The 10,117-nt window shown below is 38.7% G+C and overlaps 1 long non-coding RNA gene across 1 annotated transcript; it reads left to right on the top strand.

Annotated features, from left to right (window-relative positions):
- The first annotated feature begins 5,393 nt into the window (after positions 1-5,393).
- On the top strand, positions 5,394-8,004 carry LOC137235736 (uncharacterized). The gene is made up of 2 exons (XR_010948032.1): positions 5,394-5,458; positions 5,803-8,004. It is a non-coding gene; the product is annotated as an uncharacterized lncRNA (long non-coding RNA).
- The last annotated feature ends 2,113 nt before the right edge of the window (positions 8,005-10,117 follow it).

Here is a 10,117-nt window from a genome sequence, read left to right as displayed (position 1 = left end):
GATTGTTAAACTGGTTGGGTCTAGGGGATTGTTGCAGAGCGTAGTTGGGAGTTTGAATGTTCGGATTCTTTGGGTATTGTTGGTATTGGGGGAATTGTTGGTATTGAGGAAATTGTTGGTATTGGGGAAATTGTTGGGGAGCTCGGGTAAAGGTAGGAATTGCTTGAGGTAGATGGGCAAGGTGCGGGTAGAATGGCTGATTAGGGTTCTTTCTTGGTGGAAGTGCGGGCCGTTGCTGATATGGTGTCTCGAAAATCGGTGATGGTAATGTGGGCCGTTTAGGCAAGCCGTATTGTTGGCTGTTGGCATGTGCTGCCCTGAAATTGTGATTCTCTAACTTGATGCACAAATGCAATGCTTCAGGCAGATCAGCCGGCTCTTTCATGCCGAGAAGTCTCGATAGATCGCCTGATAGTCCTCTGACAAAGGTGTCTAGCGCCTTGTCACGGTATGTGTGTGTGAGGACACGCATGCACTCTTCGCTGATTTCCATGCAGGATATTTTATTTAATATTAGTGAGAGGTGTGAATAAACCTCACCATAAAATTCTTGCACAGATTTCCGACCTTTAATTAAGCAGGTCATTTGATATTCGAGTGTGCTAAGATCTACGGTCATGTTGTTGTTGTAGCGATAAGGTTGCTCCTCGAAGGCTTTGGGGAGGGTTGTCGATGTGATGGTCCTTTGCCGGATATAGATCCGGTACGCTCCGGTAACACAGCACCATTAAGGTGCTATCCCGACCATCTCGGGAACGATTTATGTGACCACATTAAACCTTCAAGCCATCCCTCCCTCCCCACCCCCAAGTTCCATGAGGAGCTTGGGGTCACCCGAGGCTCGTCTGTTAATGAAACAGGATTCGCCGCGGTTAAGTGAGGTTGACTATTGGGTTTGGAGAAGATATATATTGCGCTGGCAACCTGAAGGGTTGCGCTACACAGCCCCTTGAATCTGGTATTTTAGTCGCCTCTTACAACAGAAATACCTACCGCGGATATATTCTGACCCCCCGAACCGCTGAGGAAAAAATACGGTCATATTGTACACGTATCACTTAACCTATGTGAAGTTAATACCACGATTCAGCTGTACAAATATAGAAACGAACAATGAAGCACAATTAAATTTTCCTTTGAAAAATAATAGAATATACGCACTAATTTCATTTTGCTAGAATAAACATAGAAACCTTGAATTTGCTATTTCGGTAGAATAAAAGCTATTTATTTGTTTAACTGATTCAGCATTTGTATTACGCTTGACGCATTAACCATAAAAAATAAAAAAGAAAATAATGATAATTAGTGCTTGGCGAGATTTATCTCCATGAATATTTAGGCCGAACGTCTCTTCAAATTTGCGTCTTGCTCCATTTTGATTTTCCCTACAAATTGGCAGATGGGACATTTATGTTTTACACCTTCTTTGCCCACCCTGGCGTTAAAGTCGCCAAGCACGACTTTTATATTATGGCGTGGGCAGCGCTCGTATGTCCCTTCTAATTGTTCATAAAAACCGTCTTTCACCTCCTCATCGTCTTTCTACTCTGTCGGTGCATGGGCGCAGATGAATGATATATTAAAAAACTTTGCTTTAATTCGGATAGCGGCGAGACGTTCCTCCACAGGCGTCAACGCCAGTACTTGGCGACAAAGTCTCCCACCGCGAATCCAACACCGAAACTGCGCTTATTTGTATGGCCACTCTAATAGATGTCACACTTCTTTATCTTCCTTCTACCTTCCTTCGTCCAACGCATTTCGTGATTGCGGTGATGTCAGATTTTGCTTTGATGAGAACATCAACCAGCCGGGCACCTGCGCCAATCCCATTCAGGGAGCGGACGTTCCAGTTGCATGCCCCCAATTCATTGTCCTTCAAACGTTTGTCATGGTCGTCATCAATAGGAGCGTTTCTTTTTATCCGAGGCTTGTTGGTTCTTTACATTGGAGTGTGGTTTGACGTGGCGGGTTCCAAGCCCAGCGCACAACCCGCTCAGCGGAGGTGAAAATATTAATGGCACGTTTATATAGCTAGCCGCTTGATCCAAGACAGACGCCCGCTTGCAGCCGCACCTCGTTGTGGACAGATGCTGCTGATGAAAGATCCCCTGGGTATCCTTAAACCGATTATATCAGAGTGGTCAAGCCAGGTTGTCGCCTTCTCACATTAGCTCACCACTAAACGGCTACCCAGAGGATACTTGGCCGCAGGCGACCGGAAGAAGTGAGCTGCTTGAACCGCATGCAAAAGAATCGCTCTGGCCTTTCTCAGGTGAATGGCGATCAGAAGCTTTCCCCACTTTCGTAGACTTTTACACACGGCTCCACCCACGCACTTTATCATTACTTGTTAATGTATTGTCCCAGTTTTTTCATATCTCGAAAATTTCGATATGGAACGACAGATGGAAGGCTGTGTATAAGAAGTAAGCGTGATTTCAAATTGTTTCCGCCTATTTTTTTCATAAACAGTTATTGTTGTAAAAACAATACTCTAATCAAATATTGTGAGAATTCGTGGATAATTTATTAATAATTTGGGAAAGATTTAAAAAACGTCGCATCAGGACGGACAAGGTGACAGGTTTCGCTATTCTCCTTTTTAAATATCTTCAGAGCCTTTTCTCACGGAAGAGTGATTCGAACCCGCACTCCTCCGAAGTCTGAACCGTAACAAGCACATTCAGTAAAGGCTATGTCTTTTTTATTATGCAACGTGTCCCAATTGACTTCCTTGCATAGTTTATTCTTTGCACAGTACACACTTTGTATGTTAGCTTTGGCTCAAGGCTTTTTTTGTTGTTGGTGGTTAAAAGGACTGGTTTCTTTGTTATATTTATAGGAATACAATGAGCTTTTTTTTATTATTTTATTATTATTAGTCCTCGATGTACTGCAACCTTTATTTAGATCTATTATTTGTGCTTGACCTCTCAACCTTCTACTGTATGTGGAGGCTTTTAATGCATTTAGGCACTCCATCAATCTCTTAGGTCCATATCGCGAAGGAAATAAGAGACACGCTACCTAGGCGGGAGTGTCTCTGCCTTAACAGAGCTATGTATACGCAGAACCGGCGTTTCATCCTCCAGCTCACAGAAGTGACAGATGTTTTTGTCGGATAAATTTAACTTACTTAGGTGATATCGTAGACTACAGTGTGTCGTAAAGTACGCAGAGTTCATAAGTAATCTCCGCTTAGATTAATGAGTGGGCTAATACTCTCGTTGCTGGGGGCATAAACGAATTGGTCTGTCTTTGCCCTGGTCATTCAATCCAGTGTTGTCTGAACTGTTTGGCTTCCCAGTTACTTATGGCTTTCCTAGTATGTGCCTCTGTGAGCCCACAAAAGACATAGAATTTACCAAAATTGTTTATTGATATTATTTAGGCGAGGATTTACCTCATTGATTTTCAATGTATATGAATAAGAGAGATTTACTAAAAAAGTGGAGGTGCCACACCCATTTTCAAACATTTTCTAACTTTCGAACTTTGCTCCATTATATCAATTTCATTTGACTGTATATCGTAGCTGAATTCTTTGTTACCAGCAAGCTAGAAAAAACTAGGGGGACTCATGTAACCGTATAAATGCCTTATAAAGTGTGTAAACGTATAAATTTATCTAGTTTACGTACGAGCTGTCAAATTTTGTATGAAAAATCATTTACACAATTTGTATAAATTTACTCGCACATTTCATTGTGTAAACGCGGTAAACTCAAAGGAATGCAACCTTGCAGACATTACAGACGGCATTTTCATCAAAAATCTCCAACATCAGCAAGTAAAGGCGTTTTAGTTTTGATTTTTCCCTTAATCTTGGTATTTTTTAATTTGTATAATAATCAAAAAAATTTTTTTGGAAATAATACAGCTGAAAAACAATCAAGTTTATCAAGAGTATTACTAGGTGCGTTCATATAACCGCGTGTGTAAATGGATATAATTTTACACCTTATAAGTTTATATGCTATCATGAGTCCCCCTATTGTGTAAATGATTTTTCATACAAAATTTGACAGCTCGTGCGTAAACTAGATAAATTTATACGTTTACACACTTTTTAAGGCATTTATACGGTTACATGAGTCCCCCTAATTTGTATAAATTTACGCGCACATTTCAATGTGTAAACGCGATAAACTCAAAGGAATGCAACCTTGCAGTCATTACAGTAGGCATTTTCATCAGAAATCTCCAACATCAGCAAGTAAAGGAGTTTTATTTTTGATTTTTCACTTAATCTTGGCATTTTTTAATTTGTATAAGAATCAAAAAAATTTTGTTTGGCAATAATACAGCTGATAAACAATCAAGTTTATCAAGAGTATTACTAGGTGCGTTCATATAACAGCGTGTGTAAATGGATATAATTTTACACCTTATAAGTTTATATGCTTTCATGAGTCCCCCTACTGTGAAGTGCGCGTGCCCCCCAAACACAGTGTAAAAAGTAAGTAAGTAAGTAAGCTGTTTGGCCAATTTCAGTGTATTCACAAAAGATGTTTTGTTTTAAAAAATTGTCCAATTATAGATTAAACCCTTCGTTGGTCACCCTGTGGAGGTGAAAACATAACTGTGAAATGAATCTATCTGGTAGGTAGCTATCCTCCAGATAAGATCTAACTTAGCTGGAGATGGTAAAAAGGCCTTTAATGACTACCTCAAAACTGGTGTTAATAGGATGCATATTGGGAGAATAGGTAGCCACACTTGTATCAACAATGCTGATTAATTTTAAAAGTTTAATTAATTAAAGTTTGCGATTATTTCAGAACCACCTAAAACTGAACCAATTAGGAACGCTTTAAAAAGGTATACAATGAACTTGCCTTTTGAACGCGTCTTTAACTAACTCAGTGGCAGGTGGTTTTGAAATAGTCGCAGACTTTGATTAATTTATTTAAATATATATACCTAGTTCGAACATAAGCGCTATTGGTACAAGTGTGAATACTAAATATTCCGCTCTTAATTTTCTGCTGGGTATTCATTTTTATTCTAAAACTTATTGCTTTTTTTTTTTTGATTCAATAGCACACAATTTTTAGTTTGGTTTTCTTAAAGTGCTATGAAAAGGCAATTATAAGCTTCAAAAATAAATTATTTACCTTTAAGAGACACGTGTTGTTTAATTTATCTCATTATCTCATTATCAAATTCGTTATTCATTTATATGTCATCCATCATTAATCCTTTACTCATTCATCATTGTAGTTGAAATTTCCGCTTAAAGGCTTTCTACACCCTTTGTTCCAAAACTAATCGAAATTTTTCAAAATAAAACAACCAGTGTACATTTTTAAATAATTCTTTTTTATTATTCAATATACTCCCCTTTCACTACGATACACTTCTTTGTACGCTCATAAAATTTGTCAAATGAGTCGGAAATATCCCTTTTCAGAACCTTGCCTAGTTCGTCGGTCGTCGCATTTTGAATGCGGTAAATTGAGTTTTATTTATTTGAGTAAAATTTATTTTCAGTTCTGGGCCTGTATTACGTGTTACGATTCGTGATCGAAACTCATTTTTTAAATCACAATAGCTCTTGAAATGTGGATCGGATTAATGGCATATTTGAACTAGCGACAAATAGTACTTGTTAGATCCATTCCTTATTATAATTTTTAAAAAAATTTTGACAGTTGCATACAATTTTGCTTGAGTGAAAATGGTTTTCAGTCACTGATCGTAATACGTATTACGGGCCCTGATTATATTTTTCTTTCACTCTCTAGAATTTTATGTTGGTAAGAAAATTTTTGAAGACTTTTTACATTTTTCTAGGGCCCCGATTTAGGCAACTCGCTATTCTGCCTACTTGTTAATCTAGCCCTGGTGGGCTAGAAACTCGCTCTTGAGATGAACACGGTCTATGAAAGTTCTTGGTTCTTGCAAGGACGCTGAAAAAACGTTCCGCACTAGCTACAATGGCAGATATATTGCTAAAGATACATAAAGCAACACAAATGTTGGGGAAAATTGTATACAGATTTTGAACACAGATGGCATTTAGCACTTCCAATGGCGACAGACCTTAATCAAAATTTGCTTGGTAAATGTGTTTCAAGTGAATTATTTCGCATTCTGAGCTTTAAGAGACGTCCGACTTGTATTTTTCGACAAATTTTGCTGCGCTCGCCCGAACCGTAGTTTCATCTATGTCGTCAAATTGCCACCAACAGAAAAACGTCTCGTTCAAATTTCTCAGTAATGCCGTGGTTACCGAATCAATGATCAACAAGAATGTATTGGATCATCCGTAATCATCTCATTTCCATTATCTTCAAAACGTCTTTTGGGTGTTCTCCTCCGAATGTCTGGAAACTTTGGCGAGATGTTTAATTTGAATAGCAACGGTTTTGCATTCGTTTCAAATTGTTTCCCATTGGTTCCTGATCAACTTCAAATCAGCAGATAAGGCATCTAGATGTCGGACCTTTTCATCTATGGTGGCGTCTCTAGCTTGGAGTACGACGTTTCTTTTATTAATGGTAGTCAGTATTTTGAACCAAATTGAGTACAGCAAGATACATTCGAACTTGTTGATGTACTTGAATGTCGGTAACATCTTAATATGCTTGTGCAGTTAAATTTAGCTTAGGTAATGCGAACGTCACTGCCCGCGCCCTACATCCTATTATACAATCATCGTGGACAGGCTCCACAATTCCTGGTGAATGGAAAGAAGGGGTTATAATCACTATCCCAAAAAAGGCGATCTTAGCCAATGCAAAAACTGGCGCAGCATTACATTGCTTAACACAATCCATAACGTTCTAGCATTCATCATACTTGCAAGAATAACGCCCACGCTCAACGCACAATTGCGTAAAGAACAGAACGGCTTTAGACCAAATCGATATTGCCTGGACCACATCAATACCTTACGAATAACCATAGAATAGACTAATGAATGGAGATCGCCACTATATCTTCTCTTCGCTGACTTTCAACGTGCGTTTGACACAATCTTCCGTGACGCGATATGGAGTGCGCTGCAACACTGTGGCGTCCCAGAGAAAGACATCGACATGATTAAGGCCCTTTACAAATATGCAATGATCAGTGTACGCTTCAAAGGAAAAAACAGCAACAAATTTAGCATAAACTTTTCATAGTAGTGCTGCATGATATCTGGAAGCGCACAAACGCAGAAGCCGCGGATGGGTTACAATGGAGGCTGAATCAGAAACTAAGCGCAAAAACTAAGCTAATGAGACTGCAAACAACGAACACATCTCCTCTCCAACTTGTATCAAATGGCAGCACTACCGTCATTGAGGATGTAGAAGAGTTCTGCTACCTTGGTAGCCAAATTACTAAAGATGGCGGTGCAGAATCGAATGTATTTGCAATGACCTGTAGGGCACAACTGCATTCCATAAGTTAAGCCGAGTATGGCGCTCTCGCATACTGTCGATGAAAACAAAATTGAGGATTTTTAACACCAGCGTGAAATCAGTTATATGGATCCGAAACCTGGCTTGTCTCTGACCATATTAGCCGACGACTGCAAACGTTTATAAACAAGTATCTGCGAATAGTCTGCCGTATCTTTTGGCCAAGAACAATCAGTAACGCCGATACTGTCACTCACAAACAACCCCTCAATCAATACTGAAAGTAAAAAACGTAAGTGGGGTTGGATCGGTCACACTCTCAGCAGAGAAGATGACAACGTTGCCAAAATGGCCTTACAAAGGAACCCACAAGTAAGCCGGCGCAGGGGACGTCATCGACAAACTTGAATGCGTACGATTTTCAATGAGAGCTCTTCCACCGTCACCTGGAATGAAATAAGACGTTTAGCGACTGATAGAAATCGTTTGAGAGCGTTTGTCTCCACCCTATGCTCCGGCTAGGAGCGATAAGTTGTGCTACTGGATGGCTATGGTATTAGTTTTAACTTTTGCGATTGTCAACTAGATGTTCAATTTTATCAAGGAATATAATAATAATAATGCGTTTAGTGCTTGTGTTAATCTTGGAACATAGTTTGCGAATGGTCTGATTGCCTTAATTCTAGCCGACCACCTAGTGTCTGAAAGACTGTGAAGAGAGCTCGGTACACTTTTTTTTTTTTTTTGAGGATGTCGTTGTGGACTACTGCTGAAAATAGTAAAACATTTTTGTACAACTCCGAAGAAAGTAATTGCAGTCGTACAACATTCTGCAGAATCAATACCACATAAATTGAGACTGTGGGTTGCACAAGGCGAGTAATCAGCATTCGAGCTTTTGTTGAGAATATGACGTTCTGCTCCGTTGTAAGCTCATTTCATGTTGGCCCGTTATCATACCCTTGTGCACAACAATCTTTTAATGGGATTTCATGTTTACCTAGAGTTATAGCAAATTAAATCTGCGATTTCCTGACCGGTTTTTTGGTTACAATCCACGAAAGCCAAAAACCGTTCTTGAATTGTAAAATTTGTTGCTTTCGAAATGAAATGGAGGTAGCGCAAAATGAACGTAGTCTGTTCAACGTGACTAGCATCAGGCGTAGCATCAACGATAATAGCAAAATACTTGGATTCCTTGCGTTGATCTCATATATCGTTAGCTAAATGTGAAAATGTGCAAGTCACTTTTTTTGAAAAATTGTATTTTAATGCAGTTTTAAAACTGAATTCAAAATACATCGATCACAAGAAGAAAATTTTTTTATTTTTAATTTTTACGCGCTGTTTGCAATGATGTGTAAATGTGCTAAGTCGTCAACTGTTCAAAAAAAAAATATGCTAAGTCAACCTGTCAGTAATATCAATCTGAATTACTAGTCATTTCTTTGTGGGCGCATTTTATTTATTTATTTAATTCATTCAGTCTAAAAGTACATGCTTTGTTGTTCTTGCTGTATTAACGATAAAGACACTCCCCGAAGGCTTTGGGCCGATGTTGATGGTCCTTTGCCGCATATAGATCCGGTACGTTCCGGTAACAAAGCATTATTAAGGTACTAGTCCGACCATCTCGGGAACGATTTATATGACATTAAACCTTCTAGGCTATCCCGTCCTCCCCACCCTCTAGTTCCATGAGGAACTTGGGGTCGCCAGAGCCTCGTCTGTCAATGAAACAGAATTCGCCACGGGTAGGCGAGGTTGGCAATTGGGTTGGAGAAGCTATATATTGCGCTGGGAACCCCTTGAGAGGGTTGCCTACACAGCCCCTTGAAATTGGATTCACCCAATTGAGACATGCCTTTGGTGTTTGATAAATGCTTTGTACTGACCATAATCTACTTCAATTCTTACATGTCGATAACTACATGCTTTGTTACAGACTAGTTAAAAATAGAAAACAATTCAAGCTTAAACTTATATAAGCTGTTATTAAAATTAAGAACAGTCCTGAATCGATTTGCTAGATGTATAGTCCTAGTTATAGGTTCATTCATAGCATAATTCGTTTTATTAGATAAATAATCTATTATGCCGAAGATCATATGGAATGAGCAAATTAGATAAATCAGAGCAATTTATGCTAACGTTTATTACATTATAGGATGGGAGGCCGTCTGGCCAGTGAAGCATACGTAACTGTAAAAAATTGTTGAACTCTCTCAATTTTATAGGAGTTATATTCATAGAAAGGATTCCATATTATTGAGCAATATTCAAGACGACTTCTGACCAAGGATATATGAAGTACATTCAACGTCACAGGCTCCATAAAGTCACTGGTGTTATGTCTACTGAACCCAAACATTGCAACAAATTTTGAAACAACGAAGTCAATGGTACTAGAAAAAGAGAGTTTGGAGTTAAAAATTAGACTCAAGTCTTTACTCTCTTGACAACGATTAAGAGATTTAGTATTTAGTTTGTAGATAAAGTATGTGGCAGTTGTTTTTTTGGAATAAGACACAACACAGCATTTGTTTGAATTTAAATATAAATTATTGTCTGCGCACCATCCGGCAAAAGAGTCCAGATCAGAACCGTTAGAAATAGTTTGACAAATTATTATTATATATATAAAAAGAAGTTTACATTTTGATTGTCACTCCATAACTCGAGAACGTATAGAAAGGTTGCCATGAAATTTTTAGGAGAGATACAGGAAGAGGAGATGATGGTTAGTTGATCTTGAAATC

This window comes from Eurosta solidaginis, unplaced genomic scaffold (genome assembly GCF_040869045.1).
Source record: "Eurosta solidaginis isolate ZX-2024a unplaced genomic scaffold, ASM4086904v1 ctg00001059.1, whole genome shotgun sequence".
In the NCBI taxonomy this organism is placed as follows: domain Eukaryota; kingdom Metazoa; phylum Arthropoda; class Insecta; order Diptera; family Tephritidae; genus Eurosta; species Eurosta solidaginis.
The sequence above is the reverse complement of the archived record's forward strand: the minus strand, read 5'-3'. Positions and strand labels throughout refer to the sequence as shown.